At 43.8% G+C, this 24,701-nt stretch overlaps 1 protein-coding gene across 1 annotated transcript in view; it reads right to left on the bottom strand.

Annotated features, from left to right (window-relative positions):
• Positions 1–20,040, bottom strand: part of MYO16 (myosin XVI) — a 518,782-nt gene extending 498,742 nt beyond the window's left edge. The window contains exon 1 of the mRNA XM_070800476.1: positions 19,963–20,040. The gene's annotated coding sequence lies outside the window, so the exon portion shown is untranslated. The remainder of the gene's footprint in view (positions 1–19,962) is intronic.
• Positions 20,041–24,701: the final 4,661 nt, after the last annotated feature.

The following is a 24,701-nucleotide window of genomic DNA, read 5'->3' as shown; positions in this document are numbered from 1 at the left end:
GTTGAAGGAATTATCAATGTACGGATTTTAGCTTCAAGTGCGGTTGTCGTTGTTCAGTCGCTCAATTGTGTCCAACTCCTTGTGACCCCGTGGGCTGCAGCCTGCCACGCTCCTCTGTCCTCCACTATCTCCCAGAGTTTGCTCCAATTCAGGGCCATTGAGTCAGTGATGCCATCTAACCATCTCATCTTCTGTTGCCCCTTTTCCTTTAGCCTTCAATCTTTCCCAGCATGAGGGTCTTTTCCAGGGAGTCAGCTCTTCACATAGGTGGCCAAAGTACTGGAGTTTCAGCTTTAGCATCAGTCCTTCCAATGAATATTCACGTTTGACTTCCTTTACGACTGACTGGTTGGATATCCTTGCAGTCCAAGGGACTCTCAAGAGTCTTCTCCAACACCACAGTTTGAAAGCATCAATTTTCAGCGCTCAGCCTTCTTTATGATCCAACTCTCACATCTGTACATGACTACTGGAAAAACTATAGCTTGGACTGCAAAGTGAGTCTTGTCAAAGCTCCTTTAATCAGATAACAAGTCTAGGAGGCATTCGAAAGCAACCATGAGGTGAGGCACTGATAGTGTTCTTCACAAAGTATTGAATATTTGGCCACTTAGTGGAATGAAAACTAGAATTACAGAGTTGGCACTAATATCTAGATCAGTGGTTTTCAATTGAGGGTGATTCTAAACCCTAAACATCTGGCCTTGCCTGGGGACTTTTCTAAGATTTTAAAACCTGATGCAGGGCGTGGCTTCCAGCATCTCAGGTGGAGGCAGGGATGCTCCACCCTGCCTCCTTTAGGAGGAGGGTAGCCTCCAAACACCCAGCAACACACAGGGCAGCACCACAAACACAGAATAACCTGGTCCAAAATGTCAGTCCTGCCCAGGTTGAGAAACCCTGATGAAGATTCCAGACACTAATGAATTTCCCACTTTATAGGTCTCTCTAGTGATGCTTCCACAGAATCAGAAAACATCCCTTGGGTCAGGATGTGCCTGCAAGTCCCACGGTCAGTCAGCTGGTGGCAAGGCTGGGACCAGAGGCTGTGAGAATCCCCTTCTCATCCCGTCTCGTCTCCTGAGATGGAAAATACAAACTACCCAAGGCCACTGCAAGACTGGGACACCACACCCTTCACACTCAGGCTCAACGGAATCACACGACGTGACACCTTCCCCACACGGCCCAAGGATCACACACAGAACACAACCTTCACACGGTTTAGCAACTGGTCTTAGTTCATCATTTTTATTATTTCCATTATAAATGGGAAAAAAATGCCTAACACTTGTTACTTCAAAGTTGGCAGATCCAGATAATTTAGCTATCGATCAGACTGTTTCCTAACATATATGTTCAGTCATGCTGTTTTTGAGGCAATAACACTTGCTGTGAAATGTAGTGATGAGTGAATGAAGTAAGGGAGCTTGGTTTGCACCTTCCACACTCATTCCCTCTCCGTCTCCTGGTGACCTAAGGTGGTTCGCACTGCGGTTCTTGGCGGGACCCAGGCATACCATCTATGCCGGCTACGGGTGTACCTGTGTGGTCCCCAAATAGACCTCTTTTTACTTTGATTTCACTTCTGCACTTGGACTAGTCATATTATAGCTGTTTTATTTTTTTTTTTAGTTTTAAAAATATAAACCATATGGCAATCATTTTACCTTAAAATCAGAAATAATCAAATATAGGGAAGCTGATTTTAAAAGTCACCTTCACATTTTCAAAAATAAATTGTATGTAAACTATCCACCCGTTAACAAAACTCTATATCTAAATTCCTCCTATCCTTTATCCTACCATCTACTACCATCTCAATCTTTAGTTTATCACTTCACTTAAATATGTCACTTGTCCCATCATCACAGCATAACCCTTGCTTGGCTCAGGTGTGATTATGTGACAACCACAGTCATTTTCCATCAGGAGGCAGCACAGGAACCAGGTCCTGAGGGATGGGGTTAACAGGAGCAAGGATGAAGTTCTTCTGGGAAGAAGACAATGAATATTAGCACAAAAAGAAACAGAAGAGGAAAAGCATAGCCGCGTGCTTGCAATGGTCCTGAACAGGGGTTGGCTGTTAACAGGCAAAGGTCCCAGAACTGGGGACAGAAATAAGACAGGGCCACTTAGCTGGGATGTGGTTGAAGGACTCATGCATTTTGAGGAGAGGAGGGTAAACCCCAGGACTTCTAAAGTCCACTCCCAAGCTGAGATTCTTCTGCCCTACTGAACACTGACGTGAGAAATGTAGGTCAAGGCCAGGCTGTGAAAGATTTGACTGCTTGCTGGGGTAGAGAGCTTGAAAAGGACTGACAGCTAGGGAGAGGATACGGAAGGTTTGGGACCTGCAGAGCAACGACCCGAGGTACCACGGTGACGAGTCAGGTATCGAGATGCAGGATGGATGATGACGGTGGGTGACAAATTCAGTGCATCACAGGAGGCTACCAGCCACGTCACTGATGTTCTGGAACTAAGGTTGGGGTGGGGGAGAGCAGAGAAAATGGAAGGAAAGGAAAAGACACAAGTAATTTATGAGATTCCTGGTCTAAAAGAGTGTAATGGAGGAGCGCACGAAGACCCAGATTCCACTGGTCCATGAATGGAATTCAGAATTCAGGAGCTGCTGCAAATTCAGTTAGAAAACTGAGTTTCCTTTTAGACAAGTTACGTGTGAGGTGCATGTTCACCAGAATTCCAACACATTCTTCAACTCTCAGATTCTACCTCCTCTGTAACGACTTCCTCGACGTCCTCAGCCACGTGTGACAGCTGTGACATCATCACCACCACTACACAGAGACTCTCAACACCTACATCTTGCTCTGTCTCAGGTTCTGCACTTAATCTCATCCTCTGTCCAGGAGATTCCTACGTAGAAAGGATGGGAGCCTTTTTTTTAACACAGTTAACACAGTTATGGGCTGAATTCAAGAACTGAACACTCCTGAGATACCAATTTTAAATCCAAGGGGAAAAAACGTGACAGATATTAAATATAACTTATCTGTCTATTCATTTGCTCATTCAGTAAACAAATAGAGGTTTGCCTTCCTGCACTGTATTTGGATCACATAATTCAAGAGGACTTGCCTCGTGGCTCAGATGGTAAAGAAGCTGCCTGCAGTGCAGGCATAGACAGGTTCTACCCCTGGGTCAGGAAGATTCCCTGGAGAAGGGAAGGGAAACCCACTCTAGTATTCTTACCTGGAGAATCCCATGGACAGAGGTGCCTGGTTATAATCCATGGGGTTGCAAAGAGTTGGACATGACCGAGTCACCAACACTAACTCAGTTCTTGTCTTAACACTAATTCAAAGAAGTCGCTGCTCTCTGTACAGGAAAGAATTCGATCATCTCCAGAATTCTGGCCCAGTTCCAGCTCCATCAGAGCACACGTATTAAAGCAGACTGTCCTTTCTAGTACGACGTCAGTAACTGTCCACCACAGGCTCTGTACGTGTTTCTTTTCTTCTTCCCTGTGTGAATTTGATTTTGCTTTTACACTTAAAAAATAAAAACTACCTATTCAGCATCCTTTGTACCCAATGCTGAATACATTCTACTGAGGAGAAGAAAGGTTGGAACAAGTAGAAGGAAACAGTCACAGAAACCTACATCACAGTTACGTTGTTTGAGACTAATAATCATGAAGTTGTGCTTATGCCATACCTAGAAGAAAGGGAAAAAATACACAACATCAGGAACATTTAGGAACATTTCTAAAATGTGTGATGCCCACATTTCTTTATTTTTTTCCACATTCTAATTCAGTCAACTATCAAGCCAACGTGCTGATAAAACAGATCATTAAATATAATTATATTTACGAGTAAAACTACTTAAGATCCCAACTACCAGGATCAGAGGCAGATGATCAAACCTCAGGAGGACAGTCGTCAGTTTGCGGACTGCTATTTACCAGGCTGGTGCTCTATGGTGGCGGAGTAAGCAGCGTGCAGACACCTAGTACAGTTATATTACAGCCAACGGTGTGTGAGATGGAAGAAGCTGGAAAACAGGACTGCTGCACAGGTATCTGTGCTAGAAATAAACCTTGCAGACAATTAAAATCAGTTGGAATCCACCAGGAACATTTTCATTGTTTGCATTATGTGCTACCTCACACTGAGATTACAAAACAGAGTCGGTAAAGGACCGTATCTTATCACGTAACCTTGACTTTTATTATCCGCATAACTTAATTGTTTCTGACCTTCGGGCATCTCAGGAGACCCACAACACTCCCATGAGGTCTCGCCCACCCACTTCAGTCTCACTGATCTGCTGTGTTTCTGGACCGCTCTTGGACTGCAAGGAGATCCAACCAGTCCATCCTAAAGGAAATCAGTCCTGAATATTCACTGGGAGGACTGACGCTCAAGCTGAAACTCCAATACTTTGGCCACCTGATGGGAAGAACTGATTCTTTGGGAAAAGACCCTGATGCTGGGAAAGATTGAAGGTGAGAGGAGAAGGGGACAACAGAAGATCAGATGGTTGGATGGCATCACCAACTCGATGGACATGAGTTTGAGTAAACTCAGGGAGTTGGTGAAGAACAGGGAAGCCTGGTATGCTGCGGTCTATGGGGTCAAAAAGAGTCAGACACGACTGAGTGAGTGAACTGAACTGAACTGGACTCCCTGTCCACCTCAGTCCTGTTGGGACATGTCCTCATAGGCTGCCTTGCTGTTTGCTCATTTCCCACCCCTCCGTCTAGAGTGTGACTCCAGAAGGAGAGAGAACATGCCTCATGCTGCTTGGATCTCACAGCTGGCACCACAGGGCGCTAAGCCCTTTGGATAAAAGGAGTAAGGGAAGGAAAGACAGAAAGTGGAGCCAGGGAGGAGGACAGGGACGGGAGTGGGGAGGAGGGAACACACGCGACAGGGACCTGCCGTCACACAGAGGAACCCAAGTCTATCGGCCCAAATCCTGATCAAGGCCAATCCTCTACCAACTGGAAGAGGCCAGCGTGTCAGAGTCCCTGCAGCCAGTGATCAGAGAAGGCTGGAGAGGATGCCTACAGCCACTGAAATGGCTTTACCTCCGAAAAGACACCCTTTCATTCAGTTGCAAGTTCATTTGTCTTCTTTTTTTCACTGAAATATAGTTGATTTTTTCCCATAGTCATGTACGGATGTGAGAGTTGGACTGTGAAGAAAGCTGAGCACCAAAGAATTGATGCTTTTGAACTGTGGTGTTGGAGAAGACTCTTAAGAGTCCCTTGGACTGCAAGGAGGTTCAACCAGTCCATCCTAAAGGAGATCAGTCCTGAATATTCATTGGAAGGACTGAAGCTGAAGCTGAAACTCCAATAGTTTGGCCACCTGATGTGAAGAACTGACTCATTGGAAAAAACCCTGATGCTGGGAAAGATTGAGGGCAGGAAGAGAAGGGGATGACAGAGGATAAGATAGTTGGATGGCATCACCGACTCGATGGACATGGGTTTGGGTGGACTGCGGGAGTTGGTGATGGACAAGGAGGCCTGGCATGCTGCCGTCCATGGGGTCGCAAAGAGTCGGACACGACTGAGTGACGAAACTGAACTGATAGTTGATTTACAATGACTCTGAGGTACACTAAAGCGATTCGGTCCCATACACACATGTACAAAACTTTCCCGGATTCTCTTCCATTCTAGGTTATTACAAGACACTGAATACAGCTCCCTGTGATCCAGTGAAACTTCTTCTCACCTACCTATTTTACAGTAACATAGTGGTGTGAATCTGTTAATTCCAAATTCCTAATTTATCCCCTCCCCACTTTCCCCTTTGGCAAACATAAACTTATTTTCTATGTGAGTCTATTTTACTTTTGCAAATAAATTCATTTGTATCATTTTTTTCAGAGTCCACATATCATACGATACTTGTCTTTGTCTGACTCATTTCCTTGGTATGAGAGTCTCTGGGTCCATCCACGTTGCTGTGAACGGCGTTCTTCGTTGTGCATAGCCGAGGAGCATTCCACTGTATACATGGACCACATCTTCTTTATCTAGTCATCTGGCAGTGGACACTTAGGTTGCCTAAATATCTCGACTATTGGAAACTTGTCTTCTTTGCTTATGAATTCAATGCACCCATACCACAGAGTGTGTTAAAAGTTTATTGACTTAAACACATATGAAACTAAGGAAAGTTCCAATCTATAATTTAATAGAATTGCAAAAATACACCAGACTGTCAATAGATTTTTACAAGCCTGGTTTTCTCCTTGACAAATACCGATTTTGTTCAGTGTACCATATTTTATTAGTTCAAGGTTTCAAGATCATTAATTCTCCCACATGAGTCTTTACTGGCAAGATTCTATTAATAAAAAAATAAATCTCAAATTCACAATGTAGATAAAAATAATTTGATAATTATATTTAATTTATTTATAACTATGTTTATAAATAAGCTCAGACGGTAAAGAATCTGTCTGCAATGCAGGAGACCTGGGTTGGATCCCTGGGTCAGGAAGATCCCCTGGAGAAGGAAATGGCAACCCACTCAGTATTATTGCCTGGGAAAGTCCAAGGATAGAGGAGCCTGAAAGACTAAAGTGCACGGGGTCACAAAGAGTCAGACAGGACTGAGTGTGCACACACACACACACACACACACACACTTTACTCACAAACACAAATTATATTTTTCAAGTAGAGATACGTGATAGTAATAGATACGTGTATACACAGAGTGAATATTACAGTCTTGAAAATGACTTTCACAAGCATCATTTCATTTGGCCCTCACTAAAACTGAAGCAGACCAGACAGAATTTATGATGCACACTTTATGAAACATTATAACAGTCACACAATGATGTGAGTGACTTGCCATGGATCACAAAGAAGTGGAGAGAGAAGGAAAAAGAAGACAGCGAAGGAAAGAGAAAAGGAAAGCTGGTGAATATAAATATGCTAAAGGCTTTATTCTCATTTTTCTTATTTCCCCAGTGGCAATATTCTCAAAACTCTAGTAAGTTGCTGCCCTGTAAACTGATGGTTCCAGAGTCATAAAAGCTAAGCTTCCTTTAGATGCAGTTCAGTAAATCAAACTCTTTATTAAAACAGATGGGTATCAAAATGTACAAGTGCTCAATTGTTCACAACTTGCATTTTTGTTTATGCGATGCCCACAATGCCAAGTCCTTCTTTTAAAGGAATGAGGAGACAAGAGAGCCACTTCCTAGCACATTTTCTCTGAATCTCACAAACAGCCTTCCCATCATTATTTTCTTAATTTTACATAATGTCCACTTATGATATAGTTTTTATAAATGATCAGAAAAGATTCGGACTTTGCTAAAAGTTGGAACTTTTTGTTCCTGATATATATGTGTGTGAGAGAAAGAGAGAGAGAGATACACATATTACATATTGCTTATTTTAGCCGAATAAGTTTCATTTTTACTATTTTTTCAGTTCAGTTCAGTCTCTCTATCATGTCCAGCTCTTTGCGACCCCATGGACTACAGCACACCAGGCCTCCCTGTTCATCACCAACTCCCGGAGTCCCCCCCAAACCCATGTCCATCGAGTCGGTGATGCCATCCAACCATCTCATCCTCTGTCATCCCCTTCTCCTCCTGCCCTCAGTCTTTCCCAGTATCACGGTCTTTTCAAATGAGTCAGCTCTTCCCATTAGGTGGCCAAAATACTGGAGTTTCAGCTTCAATATCAGTCCTTCCAATGAACACCCAGGACTGTTCTCCTTTAGGATGGACTGAGGGGATCTCCTTGCAGTCCAAGGGACTCTCAAGAGTCTTCTCCAACACCACAGTTCAAAAGCATCAATTCTTTGGTGCTCAGCTTTCTTCACAGTCCAACTCTCACATCCATACATGACCACTGGAAAAACCATAGCCTTGACTAGACAAACCTTTGTTGGCAAAGTAATGTCTCTGCTATTTAATATGCTGTCTAGGTTGGTCATAACTTTCCTTCCAAGGAGTAAGCGTCTTTTAATTTCATGGCTGCAATCACAATCTGCAGAAATCTTGGAGCCCAGAAAAATAAAGTCAGCCACTGTTTCCACTGTTTCCCCATCTATTTGCCATGCATGATGGGACCGGATGCCATGATCTTAGTTTTCTGAATGCTGAGCTTTAAGCCAACTTTTTCACTTTCCTCCTTCACTTTCATCAAGAGGCTCTTTAGTTCTTCTTCACTTTCTGCCATAAGGGTGGTGTCATCTGCATATCTGAGGTTATTGATATTTCTCCCGGCAATCTTGATTCCAGCTTTTGCTTCTTCCAGCCCAATGTTTCTCATGATGTACTCTGCATATAAGTTAAATAAGCAGGGTGACAATATACAGCCTTGACGTACTCCTTTCCCTATTTGGAACCAGTCTGTTGTTCCATGTCCAGTTTTAATTGTTGCTTCCTGACCTGCATACAGGTTTCTCAAGAGGCAGGTCAGGTGGTCTGGTATTCCCATCTCTTGAAGAGTTTTACACAGTTTATTGTGATCCACATAGTCAAAGGCTTTGGCATCGTCAATAAAGCAGAAATATATGTTTTCCTGGAACTCTCTTGCTTTTTCCATGATCCAGCAGATGTTGGCAATTTGATCTCTGGTTCCTCTGCCTTTTCTAAAACCACCTTGAACATCTGGAAGTTCACAGTTCACATACTGCTGAAGCCTGGCTTGGAGAATTTTGAGCACTACTTTACTAGCGTGTGAGATGAGTGCAATTGTGCAGTAGTTTGAGCATTCTTTGGCATTGCCTTTCTTTGGGATTGGAATGAAAACTGACCTTTTGCAGTCCTGTGGCCACTGCTGAGTTTTCCTAATTTGCTGGCATATTGAGTGCAGCACTTTCACAGCATCATCTTTCAGCATGTGAAATAGCTCAACTGGAATTCCATCACCTCCACTAGCTTTCTTTGTAGTGATGCTTCCTAAAGGCCCACTTGACTTCACATTCCAGATGTCTGGCCCTAGGTGAGTGATCACACCATCGTGATTATCTGAGTCATGAAGATCTTTTTTGTACAGTTCTTCTGTGTATTCTTGCCACCTCTTCTTAATATCTTCTGCTTCTGTTAGGTCCATACCATTTCTGTCCTTCATTGAGCCCATCTTTGCATGAAATGTTCCCTTGGTATCTCTAATTTCCTTGAAGAGATCTCTAGTGTTTCCCATTCTATTGTTTTCCTCTATTTCTTTGCACTGATCACTGAGGAAGGCTTTCTTATCCCTCCTTGCTATTCTTTGGAACTCTGCATTCAAATGGGTATATCTTTCCTTTTCTCCTTTGCTTTTCACTTCTCTTCTTTTCTCGGCTATTTATAAGGCCTCCTCAGACAGCCATTTTGCTTTTTTGCATTTCTTTTTCTTGGGCATGGTCTTGATCCCTGTGTCCTATACAATGTCACGAACCTCCGTCCATAGTTCATCAGGCACTCTGTCTATCAGATCTAGTCCCTTAAATCTATTTCTCACTTTCACTGTATAATTGTTAGGGATTTGATTTAGGTTGTACCTCAATGGTTTTCTCCACTTTCTTCCATTTAAGTCTGAATTTGGCAATGAGGAGTTCATGATCCAAGCCACAGTCAGCTCCCGGTCTTGTTTTTGCTGACTGTATAGAGCTTCTCCATCTTTGGCTGCAAAGAGTATAATCAGTCTGATTTCGGTGTCGACCATCTGGTGATGTCCATGTGTAGAGTCTTCTCTTGTGTTGTTGGAAGAGGGTGTTTTCTGTGACCAGTGCTTTCTCTTACTATGTTTTCCATTGTTCAAATTTTAGATGAGATCCCTTTAGGTATAAATTTATTTACATATGCAGTATGTTTACCCAAGCAAGGAAAAAACTAAGCACTGTGGACTCCACGACTTGGAAAGAAGGAATGGAGGAAGGGAAGAGAGGGAAAGGGGGAAGAAGGAAGACAAATTTTCTACCCTACAGAAAAAGTCACCATCCGCTTTTGTTTTTCATAAAGCAGGTTGCATTACAGGGACAGAACTGGCTTCCTCAGAGCATCATTGCTGTGTTACAAATTGTTGTTGGCCACTGACCCTGAGCCATCTGCTGAAGAAGCCCAAAGCATTCTGTGCTCAGCTGTGTGAAACCTGGACTTCTTGCCTCTGGTAAGATGACCCTGATGCAGATTAAAGAAACTTATTATGCCACTGCTATCTTGAGAATTTAAAAAGACTTAAGCAATAGCATCTCCGTTTCTTTCTATTTTCTTGACACTTTTAAAGCAGCATCTCTTCCAAACGCTTAGGGACAGTATTTCTGAAGTACATCAATTTCAGGTCACATCATTAAATGCATGTCCATTCTTTGATCTGAGAATTGAATTCTGTTAAATTGTCTTAGAAAAGTAAAACAATCATTGGGTTTCTAACACACATGGATTCTGACATCCTTCTTTCTCAGTAGGAATCCCCTCCCCTATAATTCCTGTACTTCTGTCAGTCAAGGTTATTCTGAACTAAGTAAGCTGGAGGTCTACAGAAGACCCCATAAAGGGTATTCACCTTGGAATGTGATTTTGCACAACTTACTTTTTCAATGTGTCTGTCTTGCTGTTGCTGCTGCTAAGTTGCTTCAGTCGTGTCCGACTCTGTGTGACCCCATAGATGGCAGCCCACCAGGCTCCCCCGTCCCTCGGATTCTCAAGGCAAGAACACTGGAGTGGGTTGCCATTTCCTTCTCCAATTCGTGAAAGTGAAAACTGAAAGTGAAGTCACTCAGTCGTGTCCAACTCTTAGCAACCTCATGGACTGTAGCCTACCAGGCTCCTCCATCCATGGGATTTTCCAGGCAAGAGTACTGGAGTGGGTTGCCATTGTCTGTCTTAAGGGTTACCTTTTCCTTTGTTTTCACTTTATCCTTTTTTCCAAGTAATAATTACTCACATGGAAAACAGGTGCAATTGTCTGAATCACTTTACAAATGGTAAATGGAAACTATAATTTAAGACTAAGAAATATCTCCCTGTTCAAGATGTACAGAAATGTTTTCAGCAGGATATTTAAGGTTGCCTAGGATTTCTCTGATGGGAGTGAATTTTTCCTGCCTCTCCTGAAAGGAAGATACAGAATCACATAAGACAATTCCTAATTTTAAAAATCTCCTTTTTATCCCATTGATTTGTGTTCTTTGGATAACCTTGACTAATATATCCCTACTTTCAATAATGTCTGGAACAATCAGACAGAAGACCAGCAAGGAAAGAGAGGACTTGACCATTATAGACCAAGACGGCTACCAGACCTGAACACTGCACCCAGCACCAGCAGCAAGCTTGTCTTTTCCAGGGTGCGCCATTCTCCAGAGGAGATCACGTAACACATTTAACCACAAAACAAGTCTTACAAACATAAAAGGGTGGAAGCCATAGCCACTGAGTGAAACCAAAAATCAGTATTAGACAAGTAACTGAAATATTAACAAATATGTGGAAACTGAGCAACACAGGCTTGAAAAACCAATGAGTCAAAGAAAACATCATAAGGGAAATTAAATAACATCTTGAGTCGAATAAAAGCAAAAGCACAACATACCAAAAACACAGGATGCAGTAAGTCAGTACCAAGAGGAAAGTTTACAGCAGTAAACACATGCAAAGGAAGAAAGATCTCCAAACAAAACAAAACTTTACACATCAAGGAAATAGGGGAAAAGCAAAACTGAGCCCGAACTTACCAGAAGGAAGGAAATAATAAAGACTAGAGCAGAAATAAATAAAATAGAGAATGGAAAAATACAGGATCAATGAAGTCAAGAGTTGTTTATAGAAATGATCAATAAAATGACAAAGAGAAAACTCAAATACATAAATCAGAAATGAAAGAGGAGATATTGTAATTAATGCCACAGACATAAAAAAGAGTATAAGAGATCACTATGAACAATTATATGTCAATATTGGATAACTCAAGAGAAATGAATAAATTTCTAAAATACACAGCACTCCAGTACTGAATCATAAAGAAACAAAAGTTTTGAGCAGATCTCTACCTAGTAAGGAGACTGAACGAGTAATCAAAACATCCAAACAGAATTCCAAGCCCAAACGGCTTCACTGGAGAATTCTACCAAACATTTAAAGATGAATTAATGCCAATCCTTTTCAAATTCTTCCCGAAAGTTGAAGTCAAAGGAGTGTTTTATGAGGACAGTATTACCCTTATACCAAACCAAAAATACTACAAAGAAAGAAAACTACAGACGAATATCCATGACAAGTATTGATGCAAAATACCACCAAACTGAATTCAACAGCACATTAAAAGTATAATAAATCATGACAAAGTGGGAATTAGTCCTAGGATAAAATATGTTTCAGTACATTAAAATGAATTAATATCCCTGATGCTGGGAAAGATGGAAGGCAGGAAAAGAAGGGGATGACAGAGGATAAGATAGTTGGATGGTATCACCGACTCAATGGACAGGAGTTTGAGCAAGTCCGGGAGTTGGTGATGGACAGGGAAGCCTGGCATGCTGCAGTTCGTGGGGTTGCAAAGAATCGAACACAGGGACTGAACTGAACTACATTAACAAAACAAAGGATAAAATTCACATGACCATCACAAATGACATAGATAAAGCATGTTGCAAAAGTCAACATTCATTTATAGTAAAAATGCTCAACAAACTAGGAATAGAAGAAAATTACCTAAACATAAAAAGCCATATATGAAAAGCCCACAGCTAACATCATACTCAATGGTGAAAAAAGACTGAAAGTGATTCCTCTAAGATGACTAAGGTTGAGTGCCAAAAAATTGATGCTTTCAAATTGCGGTGCTGGAGAAAACTCTCAAGAGTCTGCAAGGAGATCAAACCAGCCAATCCTAAAAGAAATCAACCCTGAATACTCATCGGAAGGACTGATGCTGAAGCTGAAGCTCCAGTACTTTGCCACCTGATGCAAAAAGCTGACTCTTTGGAAAAGACCCTGAGGCTGGGGATGATTGAAAGCTAAAGGAGAAGAGGGCGGCAGTGGATGAGATGGTTAGATAGCATCACCAACTCAACAGACATGAAACTGAGCTAACTCTGGGAGATAGTGAAGGACAGGGGAGCCCGGCACGCTGCAGCCCATGAAGTCGCAGAGAGTCCCATGTGGCTTAGCAACTGAGCACAGTAACAAAGATCAGGAAGAAGGCGAGAACGTCCACTCCTATCACTTCTCTTCAACACAGTACTGAAGGTCCTAGCCAGAGCATCAGGCAAGAAAAAGAAGTCGAAGACATTCAAATCAAAAGGGAAGAAGTTACACTGTCATCAATAAGTTCTTATTTATTAAGGAGAGTCAAGTCCACCATGGCACTTCCTCTCATTGTTTAGATTTGGCAACAATAGCATGTGAAATGGCAACACAAACTTTTAAAAATAACTCAGACTGTCACAGAATAAAACATTCAGCAGAAGCCCTAATATATGAAAGTCTATGGCAGTCTATTAAAGTCCATATCAGGCTAACAGCACCTGCAGTTTACAAAGTTTCTCAACCAGTCCCTCCTAAAGGAAATCAGTCCTGAACATTCATTGGAAGGACTGATGCTGAAGCTGAAACTCCCATACTTTGAAACTCCCTGATGCGAAGAACTGACTCATTGGAAAAATACCCTGATGCTGGGAAAGACTGAGGGCGGGAGGAGAAGGGGACGACAGAGGATGAGATGGTTGGATGGCATCACCGACGCAATGGACATGAGTTCGAGTAAACTCCAGGAGCTGGTGATGGACAGGGAGGCCTGGCGTGCTGCAGTCCCTGGGGTCGAAAAGAGTTGGACACAACTGAGCGAATGAACTGAACTGAAGCATATACTGGAAATTTTATCTCATTTAATCCCACATTTAACCCTACAAGGCAGGCACTCTGCTTATCCCATTTCACACATGAGTCTTAGAAAGGTTTCTCATGTATTCATGGTCCCAGAGAAATATGAAGCAGAACTTGAAATCCAACATAAGCTTCTTTACCTCAAATTTACCATTTACGTAAACAACATTTTGGTTTTTGTGCCTCAAGGCTTGTCATTCCATGTATTAGAAAAACCCTACTTACCAGGCTTATTTGAACTTTATCATGTATCTATAGTTCCAGCAAACCCCTTCCAGGGAAATAATGTATCTCAGGTCCACTCTGAAACACTATGATTTCTTTCCACAGGCTATAAAGTGAAACTAGCAACCTAAAACCATATGAAATATTCTGCAATATTCCACTCAACTAAATTTCTTTCTTCTTTATGTCAAAGTTCTTTTGTCTTGCTTTTGCATTTAGTTTTAAATTATTGAAATAGATGTAAAGTGAATGACTCGCTGTTCCAAATTATAAAGATAAAAGGCATATTAATAGACTTTTTAAAAGAAGATTTGGGAGGTCGTGAAATGATTTCCACCCAGGGACTCCCAACTACATATTACCAAGCTGCTTATAACCAAGAATCTAAATTAGAAAGAAAATGAGCAAGTCTGAATAAGACTTTATCATTCTTAAAGGAATTAGTTAATATTTCAAATGTGTTCATTAAAGATACACAGTGCCACAGGCCAGAGGCTTTAACTTCCCAAGCTTATTTTTAAAACCCTAATTATAGTAATAAAAATGAAAAAAAATGCACTCCATACATTATTTATAGGAAAAAAAGCATATTTGAATGCCTATTTTTATGTATAATTCAATTCCTCTTATAAGAATTTGAATATCAAACTCAGCTTATCCATACCCACAATGATATTTTTTAACCAAAAGTGCCCACAGTGATTCTTACGAGGACTTATCTGATTTAACTTACATTACTTAATAGTAGTGATGCCTTTCATGGTAATTATTCATGGGTAAGTGAGAAGCATCAAAAAGGGAAAAAATAAACACAGGACCTCAGCCATCTGAATGAGGTATGAGTTATGCCTTGATTCTTTTCTTCCTAAAATTCAGTTAATGTGTCTAGTTTTTCCCAGTATTAAAATTATTTACCAAAGTTAGTTTCCACATAAATTAAACTGGTTACACCTCCAGTCCCATTGTTCCTCTGGGACTGCAAAATTTTTCTGCAAAGAGCAAGATGGTAAATATTTTAGGCTGCAAGGACCATGGGGTCTCAGTGGGTCACACAGCTTTTGTTCTTTATTGTTTTTTGCTTATTTGTTTGTATTTGCTTATTTGTTCACAGGCTGTACATAAATAGGACTTAAGTTACATCTGGCCCTCCGACTATAGTTTGCTGCCCCAGCTGTGATGGCACCTGTTAAAGAGGCTTTTTTTTTTTTTTCTCTTAAGAAAAAAGAAGTTGGATTTTTGCTGACTGATAAAACCACTACAATATTGTAAAGTAATTAGCCTCCAATTTAAATAAATAGATTTATATTAAAAAATAAAGAAAAAGAAAAGGCTTTCAGCTTTTCAAAAAGAAAAAAGAACTTGGATTTTTGCTGAGTGATAACTTCTATGAGACTTACTCTCCTATAAGCTAGTGGTACAACTTTGAACAAATTACTCAGTCTCTCTGAGTTTTCTTTTCTGATTTACCTATAAATGAGCAGATGACTTTCATGGGAGGGAGGAGACAGACAGATCCATGGGTCTCGGGGTAGGATGTGGAGTGATAGGAGAGAGGAGAGCCCCAGTAGGAAGTGGGTGGAGGTTCCGCGTGGTCAGAGCTTGGGAGCTGTGGAAGCCAAAATCTCCAAACGGCGTTTGTAGGCAGCTTGCCTTCTGCCAGCTGCAATGGTTACATCCATCCATGTAACATCTATGAAATCTGGACACCTACACAGAGATGAATAAAGTATTCACCTCAGCACAGTTGTAAGTCTGATATTCAACCGGAGACACAGGTTCGATCCCTAGGTCAGGAAGATGCCCTGGAGGAGGACATGGCAACCCACTCCAGTATTCTTGACTGGGAAATCCCATAGACAGAGAAGACTGGCTGGCTACAGTCCATGGGGTCACAAAGATTCGGACACAGCTGACCTCATATTGCCCACCCCATGAGAGCTCGATAGACGGAGTTGTTGGGAAAAGGAATAGAGACTTTATTCAGCAAGTCAACCGATGGAGAAGATGGTGACCCCCTGTCTGGAAGAACCATCTTGCCTGAGTTAGAATTCAGGTTTCTTTTATACTAAAAGGGGTGAGGCTTACTGTCACACATTACGTGGCGCTGGCCAGCTTCCCAAAGGAGGGGGGCAGGGCCTCTTTATGTCTTCTTTATTGCCTCCCTCCACAGGTGGGCCAGATCAGGAGGGGAGGTCAGAAAGCTGGACATCCCTGGGGAGAGTTTCTCGGGAAAGACATTCTGGATTTGACCCCAGCCCTGAGCAAAGACAGAAGCAGCACCTTCCCAGCTTGAAGGAGCAACAATCAGGTCTGTGGGTTAAGAGATGCTAAGTTCCATGTGGAGGGGCACATGCAGGTTGGGGTGGTCCAAGCAGAAGACAGGAGTCAAGAGAGTCGAGAGGAGGTTGGAGGGTGGGCAGGATGAAGTCAGGAAGGACAGCACAGGTCGTGCGGAGCAGCCCATGCTGGGCGCTGTAGGTGAAGGGATTCACGGAGGGCTTTTCAGCAGGAGGCCTCAGGGTCAAACCCACATTTCTGATAAATCACCCTTGCGTCTGTTAGACTGGATGTGAGGGAACAGGCTAGAGCAGGAAGATGAATTAGAAACTGATCCCTTATCCTGGGCAGGGGGTGATGAAGCCCTGGCTAAAAGTCATAAAAGGTCAGAATAGAGAAGATGAATCTCAGCAGTACTTATAAGGTAGAATTGTAAAGACTCGCAGGCTGATGGGAAGTACTGGGAGGGAAAGGGAGGGGCGGAGAAATAAGGAGACTGTGGACAGTGCTTCCCACTTCACTGGGTGGGAGAGAAAACCCAGGAATCAGAGGCCAACCGCGATTAGGGACTCCAGGGCAGACGCATGACGGTGCGGAAGGTCCAGGAAGGATGGAACACCTGGGAAAGGTGCCCTGTGGGCAGACGTGGGCCAGAAGGAAGGTGGGCAGAAAGGAGGACCACCCAGGAAAGGAGAGAGGGGCGGGGAGAGAGCACTGATGTGAAAACTGACACCCTACAGACCCCCACCATCACACCTGGCGGACACTCCTGTGGGCAGAAAGAGCAAAGCCTAGACCACCTACAGACCCCCACCGTCCCACCTGGCGGACACTCTTGTAGGCAGAAAGAGCAAAGCCTAATAACCTTGCCAAGATCGAGTTCTGGGATCTTGACCAAAATGACCCAAGAACTCTGGGCCTCCTGTTCTTCATTTGCAGAACTGGGGCTTGAGTAGTTTATCTTACAAGTTCCTTCTCACCCAGCCTTCTCTCATTCTATAACATGTGCTGTCACTGGCCAGGATTTGCCCTGATGATAAGACCTCAAAGAGGCAGATATACTTCTGCGGTCCTCAGCTAAGCACATGCTCAGATTCAAAGAAACATCATATTCAAATACCCCAGTTCCATAGCAATGTCTCTTCTCACCTATGCAAATGTAATAAATGCAAAGATCTGCAAGTCACGTGTATACAGATAGGTATGTACACACATACATATGCATAATATAGGAGCACACAGGCATTATACAAGTTATGGTTTCCGCAACAGATTACTTTCCTGATTTCTTAAGTAGGAGGAAATGTTTCTATTTCTATTCAGTCTCCCTCGAGAGCATTCATGCTCCGCACAGGTTTATACCCAGTGGACATTCTGTCTATCTGAAGGATACTGATTTACCCACAGATTACAGTAATGACCCACCCCTGTAGCTACTGGAGCTGTTATCATCAAGCGTCCTCAGATCAGAAGAAGCAAATCTTTAAAGTATTAATTGCTTGTGCAAAATAAACTAGCTATTTCAGATTAAAATATACTAACTACTATGCCCAAAGTAGATAACCTACAAGGACCTACTGTATAACACAGGAAACTACAACTAAATATTCTGTAGTAACCTATGAGGGAAAAAGACTCTGAAAAACAAAACATAGATATGTATTCAGTTATATATATAACAATATCTATTCAGTTATATATTTTTAGTTTTAGGTGTATAGCACAGTGATTCTGTGACCATACATACTATAGTGTGTGGCACACAATATATAGTTATACAGGTATACACATATATAGTTATATATATATATTAAACTGCATCACTGTGGCTATACATCTGAAACTAACACAACACTGTAAAATTATAGTTTAAAAAACACTTCAACTATCTTACTGTGTACTAAAACCATTTCACTCCCCCAAATTTTACAGGACACAGATAAGCTCGACCATACCATTATAAAACTGTACTGATTAAAAGTATTTTTCCTTTAATAAATAAACATCCCACTTGGAATGATTTTTTTATAGCAAGTACTATATCCCTGGAGCATATCAGTCTCTAAAGCAATGGCATATACTCTGGTTTCCCAAAAGCCCATCAGCTATAACCTCATATGCACACACAGGCTGATCACATATGATTAGGGACCCTGGCAGTTGAGTACGTATCACACAAGCTTGTGTAATAAACTAAACAGCGTCACACAGACAAATAGATATGTTCAGGAGGACCCTTAACCCAAGGATGACAAATCACCTTCAAAGCCTTCAGACGTACCCAAAGCAAAATGTAACCCACCCTGGCAGCTAGGCAGTAACCCCATAAAGAGGCTGCTAGCCGGCCCGGGCGGGGGTGTGACTCCCCTGCCTTCCTCCCAGTCCCACGGTTTCGTTTCAGGATCTAGGGACAACCTTGGAGCCTCTTGCTCTGAATCACTAGGAAATTCATACAGTCTGTAGGGGGTTCATAAATAACGCCCCCCCCCCACAAAAAAAAAAAAAAAAAAAAAAACAAAGCAAACGTTCGAGACATTTTAACCTTCACCTGAGCAGAAATTCCAGCCGCCCTTACGAGATCCCCAAAGAAAGCCCCCTCTCAGAGGATGAGCGCTTCCGGAGCTTTCGCACTTAGCAGGATAAAGACCGCCCGGCGCGCCCCCCTTCCTGCCCACGGACTGCTCAGGCCAATTCACAGCAGCTAAGTTTTCTTGGCTCCGCTGAGCAGAAGACAACCCTTCCTCCTCCAATGGCTAAGAAATTCTCAGTAGCAAACGCTTAACACACAACTGAAATGCCTTTGGCTCCTTCCCCCCCAAAACTGGAGGTCTGAGCCCCCCGGTGAGTAGCTACAGCTTTTCCATAAACGACAGAAATGCTAACAGAACTTGATGACAATCACCTGCCTTACCTTTCCGGGAAGTGGGGCGCACAAGGAACCATTAAACCCAACATTTTCACAGACCTCTTTGGTTTCCCCCAGCCAGGAAAGATGGGGCGGGGGCTGGCTGCGGTGGGTGCGGGGGGAGCGGGAGGCCCGAATGAAGAGCCCGGGGTGGGGACCGCGCCCCTCGCCGACGTGGCCCACCCCGTAGTGGCCGGACCCCTGAGACAATGGAGCGACATTGTCCCGCGAGGGGTCGCGGTCAAGGGTCAGTAGATGGGTGGAAGGCGGCCTGGGGGGCCTCCTTCACCCCTATATCTTTGTTTTCTGAAGTAGTCGCCCTCTTGCATCCCCAAAGAAAAAGAGAAAGAGGCCGACCCCTCCCTCGCCCCCCAGGAGTGGCCGCGGAGGGCCCCCAGCGCCGCTCCTCCCGTCTCCCGTGGCAACCAGAGGCTTCCAGCCCCTATCAACCGGCAGCCTGTCGTCTCCTCCCGGGCTGGTCCAGAGTTCGGAGGGTTCCAGCTCTCAGCCCGCGTCCCCTTCCGGGAAAGAGATCGCCAGCCCCCTCTCCACGCCCGCTCCCATCTCCACCCCGGGACTCTGGCTGGGGAAGGGGGAACCCGGCGAGGCAGGTGCCAGCAGCCCACACCCTCCCGGGGTCGCCCCGCCGAACCACGGGACCGGGAGGCGAGGCTGCCCGGCCAAAACACCCCGCGCTGGGGACCGCGCCCGGCGCCCGCCGCAGCCCCTACCTGCTGGACAAGGGTGCCCCGCAGCCGGGACCCCGGGAGTCGACTCCGAGTGCGCCCCGCGAGGGTGCGCGGCGCGCTGCTGCCCTGCGCTTCCCCGGGGCCGTGGCGCGCTCGGGGCGGGCGCGCCGGGCGCACCCGGGGCCGGTGAGCGCCGTTCTCGTCCCGGCCGGCGGTGCGGGCTGGGCGGCCGGGGTCCGGGTTCGGCGGCCGCGCTCGGGCTCCCGGGCGCCGCTCCGGCCGCCGGGGCTCCGCGGGGCCCGCCTCCGTCCGGGCCGGCCGCCGCCTCCTTCCCACGCGCTCGCGCGCCGGGACCGCGCCTCTCTGCTCTCGCTGCGCCTCCGGTCCCCCCTCCGGCTTCTCCCGCCTCCCGCCTCGCAGGCCAATCTAAGAACGGGGCTCACTCTTCAAACTTCTGCGTCCGGGCTCGGCCAGAAGCGGGGCAGCGAGACCGGAACGCGGGGGAGGCGGCCCGGGCGCGGGGCCCCTGCGCGGTGGCCCGGGGCTGCGACCTGGAGCGGGCATCCCCCGTGAGCCGGCCGACCCGAACAAAGGCCATCGCGAGGACTGTGGCAGTTGTCACCCGAGCAGATGAGTAACCCTGTTTAAAGACGCAGAGGCCCTGGCCCTGACCGTCCTTCCCGCTCTGGTATTCGAGAGCCCCTCAGATTCTCCTGAAATCTCCGAAATAACTAACTTAAGCCTGGGACGACCACCCCAGGCAAGGAAAAGCCCGACTCCAGGCAATTGCGCTCTGTTGCAGTTTTCAGGACAGAATAGAAAGCTGCCCTGCCCACTCCCCAAGATTTTGGTTTTGGTTGGCTGTGTAAACATATTTCACTGTCCACATTTTGCTATGAGGGCCGTATTCGATATTAATTCCAGAGTTAATGTGACATACATATATATATGTACAGATGAGTTTGTAAACATATGTACAGACACATAATAGTATATAGTAGCAGGCGGATAATAGCAGAGGTCTTGTTTATAACACTCGGTAACTTTATTCCAGTGAGATTGTAATTATATTGATTATTAATTATCGGATATATTGGCACAAACCCTATGCTACATGTGCATATGAAAAATAGAAGATCTAGGGATGTCTGCATGGACTGTAAGTTTCATATTAAATGACATTATACCAGTGCACGTTCAGGAAAGGATTAAATAATGACTTTGAGATACTGTCTTGATTTTCATTTATATCTCATATATTTCTGTTATTCGAGATACATTTTTTTGAATTTCAAAATAGGATCAATGAAATGAGCTAATTTACTTTGTAATGATGTGAGACTGTCTGGAGACACTTTCTCTATATAATGTGAGGAGAACGAATCCCAAGCCAGATTTAATTTCTTATAAAAATAATTTACAACACCATAGAATTTACCAAAGCAATTCAACAATAGTTTTAAAAATAATGTAGACTAGTAAGAATGAGTATGAATTCAAAGGAAAACAAATATTTTAGCACCTAATTGTTTTCTTGTCCTTTTGTATATTAACACCGAGAGATAGATATGGACTGTGAGGACTGTTGCTCATTTCTGTGTTTATTGTGTTGTATAATATGTGAAACCATTCCATTTCTCTCTTTTTTTAACATTTTATTCTGTATTGTTAACCATTGTGATCACTAACAATGTTGTGATAGTCTCAGGCATACAGGAACGGGACTCAGGCATACAGGCACATGCATCCATTCGACCCCAAACTCCCCTCCCATCCAGCTGCCACGTAACATTGAGCAGAGTTCCCTGTGCTGTGCAGTAGATCCTTGTTGGTTATCCATAGTGGAAGAGAGCTAACCTACCCAAAGTTAGCTCTGGTAACTAGCTTTTAAGCTCCCTGGTGCTTCAGACAGTGAAGAACCCACCTGCAATGCAGGAGACCCAAGTTCAGTCCCTCAATCAGGAAGATCCCCTGGAGAAGGGAATGGCAACCCACTCCAGTATTCTTGCCTGGAAAATTCCATGGGTAGAGGAGCCTGGCAGGCTCTAGTCCATGGAGTAGCAAAGAGTCAGACATGACTGACTGCTATCAAACTCTGCACACAGAAAATAAAAAGTGCCTATTAAAATACTAATGTGAATTCAGCATGAGCGTTTACTGTGAGTATGACTAGCATGCTTATATTCCTCAAATATAGGTTGTGTATTTGATATAGGTTTATATATATTATATATGTTTCTGCAATAGCAGCTTATAGTTATAGGAAACTAAAAGAAAATATGTTCCTAAAAACCTATGAATCATAAACAAGATCACATTTATATTCTATCTATTCCCATCACATTCTGCATCCTGTAGTCATATAACAGTGGCTTAAAATACACAATTGATGTTGATAAGGTTGTAAAAAATGATTTTGCTAACCAAGCATATAGGCAATGTATTATGAAGAATGTCAATGTTGGTTCAGTTCCCAGAGGTAATTTTTCTCTTTACAGTGAGATATAAATGCTGGTTTGCCGCTGGTGAGCACTGTTTACAAGAAGACACCACTTCTGAAATCGTGATTCTCTCGGGAGCACAGAAGCAGGCCTTACCCAGCTTCGGCAGTCCCGGAAGGTGTGCGGTGGTGAAAGAGGGTTGCCTCGAGTAGAAACTCCAACACAGCTACTTTCACATCCTGACTGAGAGCTCCTGTCACTTTTCAGAACATAAAGTATTATGGGAAAGGGTGTGCGCTAAATGCTTTGTATTTTATTACACTCATAGTCCATGTACCTCTCACGTACCTGTCTTGAATGAACTGGAAATTTTAAAATGAAAATGCAGTAATTTGCTAATTCTTAACATTGTGGGCAACGGAGCTCTTCATTTCCCATAAAATAACACATCTAGATTAAAGTTATGTCCTTAATATTCGGTATTGCTATGGGACAGCAAAAAGAAAATTTCATGTCTTTCACTGGGAAACAGGATCATGTTTAAATCAATGCACAGTTATAACTCCTGAGTCTCCGAAGTATATGACAGTCCAGTTTCCCTATTTATTTCCTGTGAACTGAGTGCTTGTATGTCTCTGAAATTCATCTGTGTATATCCTCACCCTGAGGTGAAGGTACTCAGGGGAAGGGCTTGAGGTCATGTGGGTGGAGCCCCCATGATGGGGTTGGTGACTAGAAGACAGAGAGCATGCTTGTTTGCACTGTATTCTCTGCCATGAGAGAACACGATGAAAAGACAGCCATCTGCAACACACAAGAGGGCCTTCCCCAGAGTCCGACCATGCTGGGGCCCTGATCTGACTTCCGGCCTCCAGAAATGTGAGAAATGAATTTGTGTTGTCAATAAGCCTACACTAATTTGGGTTTCCCAGGTGGCTCAATGGTAAAGAAGTCAAGGTTCAATCCCTGGGTCAAGTAGATCCCCTGGAGAAGGAAATGGCCACCCACTCCAGGGTTCTTGCCTGGAGAATCTCATGGACAGAGGAGCTTGGTGGGCTACAGTCCATGGGGTCGCAGAGAGGCGGACCAAACAGCAGCAGCAGCAGATACTTTGTCATGGCAACCCAAACAAAGACATGGTTCTATCAGTTGTTGAGGGAGGGGTACTCAAATCTCCAGCCATGATTTTGAATTTTTGTAGTTTTCTTCACAATTCTGTGAGTTTTTACTTCATGCATCTAGAATTTCCATTTTCAGTGTGTAATGTTTAAACTTGTTCTGCACTTCTGGTGAATTGATCCCTTTATCATTTTGAAATGATAGAAATGGTATGGACCTGACAGAAGCAGAAGATATTAAGAAGAGGTGACAAGAATACACAGAAGAACTATACAAAAAAGATCTTCATGACCCAGATAATCACGATGGTGTGGTCACTCACCTAGAGCCAGACATCCTGGAATGCAAAGTCAAGTGGGCCTTAGGAAGCATCACTACAAAGAAAGCTAGTGGAGGTGATGGAATTCCAGTTGAGCTAGTTCACATGCTGAAAGATGATGCTGTGAAAGTGCTGCACTCAATATGCCAGCAAATTTGGAAAACTCAGCAGTGGCCACAGGACTGGAAAAGTTCAGCTTTCATTCTAATCCCAAAGAAAGGCAATGCCGAAGAATGTTCAAACTACCACACAATTGCACTCATCTCACACGCTAGTAAAGTAATGCTCAAAATTCTCCAAGCCAGGTTTCAACAGTACTTGAACAGAACTTCCAGATGTTTAAGCTGGTTTTAGAAAAGGCAGAGGAACCAGAGACTTCCTCTTCAGAGAGTCTTTAGAGACTTCCCTGTAGCTCAAACAGTAATGAATCTGCCTTCGAGGCAGGAGACCAGGGTTCGATCCCTGGGTTGGAAAGTTCCTCTGGAGAAGGGAATGGCAATCCACTCCAGTATTCTTGCCTGGAGAATTGCATGGACAGAGAAGGCTGGCGGGCTACAGTTTGTGGGGTCAAAAAAAGTCAGACACGACTGAGTGACTAACCCAGTCCACAGAGGAACCAGAGATCAAATTGCCAGCATCTGTTGGATCATTGAAAAAGCTAGAGAGTTCCAGAAAAACATCTACTTCTGCTTTATTGACTATGCCAAAGCCTTTGACTGTATGGATCACAACAAACTGGAAAATTCTTCAAGAGGTGGATATACCAGACCACCTGACCTGCCTCCTGAGAAATCTGTATGCAGGTCACGAGCCAACAGTTAGAACTGGACATGGAACAACAGACTGGTTCCAAATTGGGAAAGGAGAATGTCAAGGCTGTATGTTGTGACCCTGCTTATTTA

Source organism: Bos indicus, chromosome 12, assembly GCF_029378745.1.
Source record: "Bos indicus isolate NIAB-ARS_2022 breed Sahiwal x Tharparkar chromosome 12, NIAB-ARS_B.indTharparkar_mat_pri_1.0, whole genome shotgun sequence".
In the NCBI taxonomy this organism is placed as follows: domain Eukaryota; kingdom Metazoa; phylum Chordata; class Mammalia; order Artiodactyla; family Bovidae; genus Bos; species Bos indicus.
Note: the sequence above shows the minus strand (reverse complement) of the source record. Positions and strands in the feature narration are given on the sequence as shown.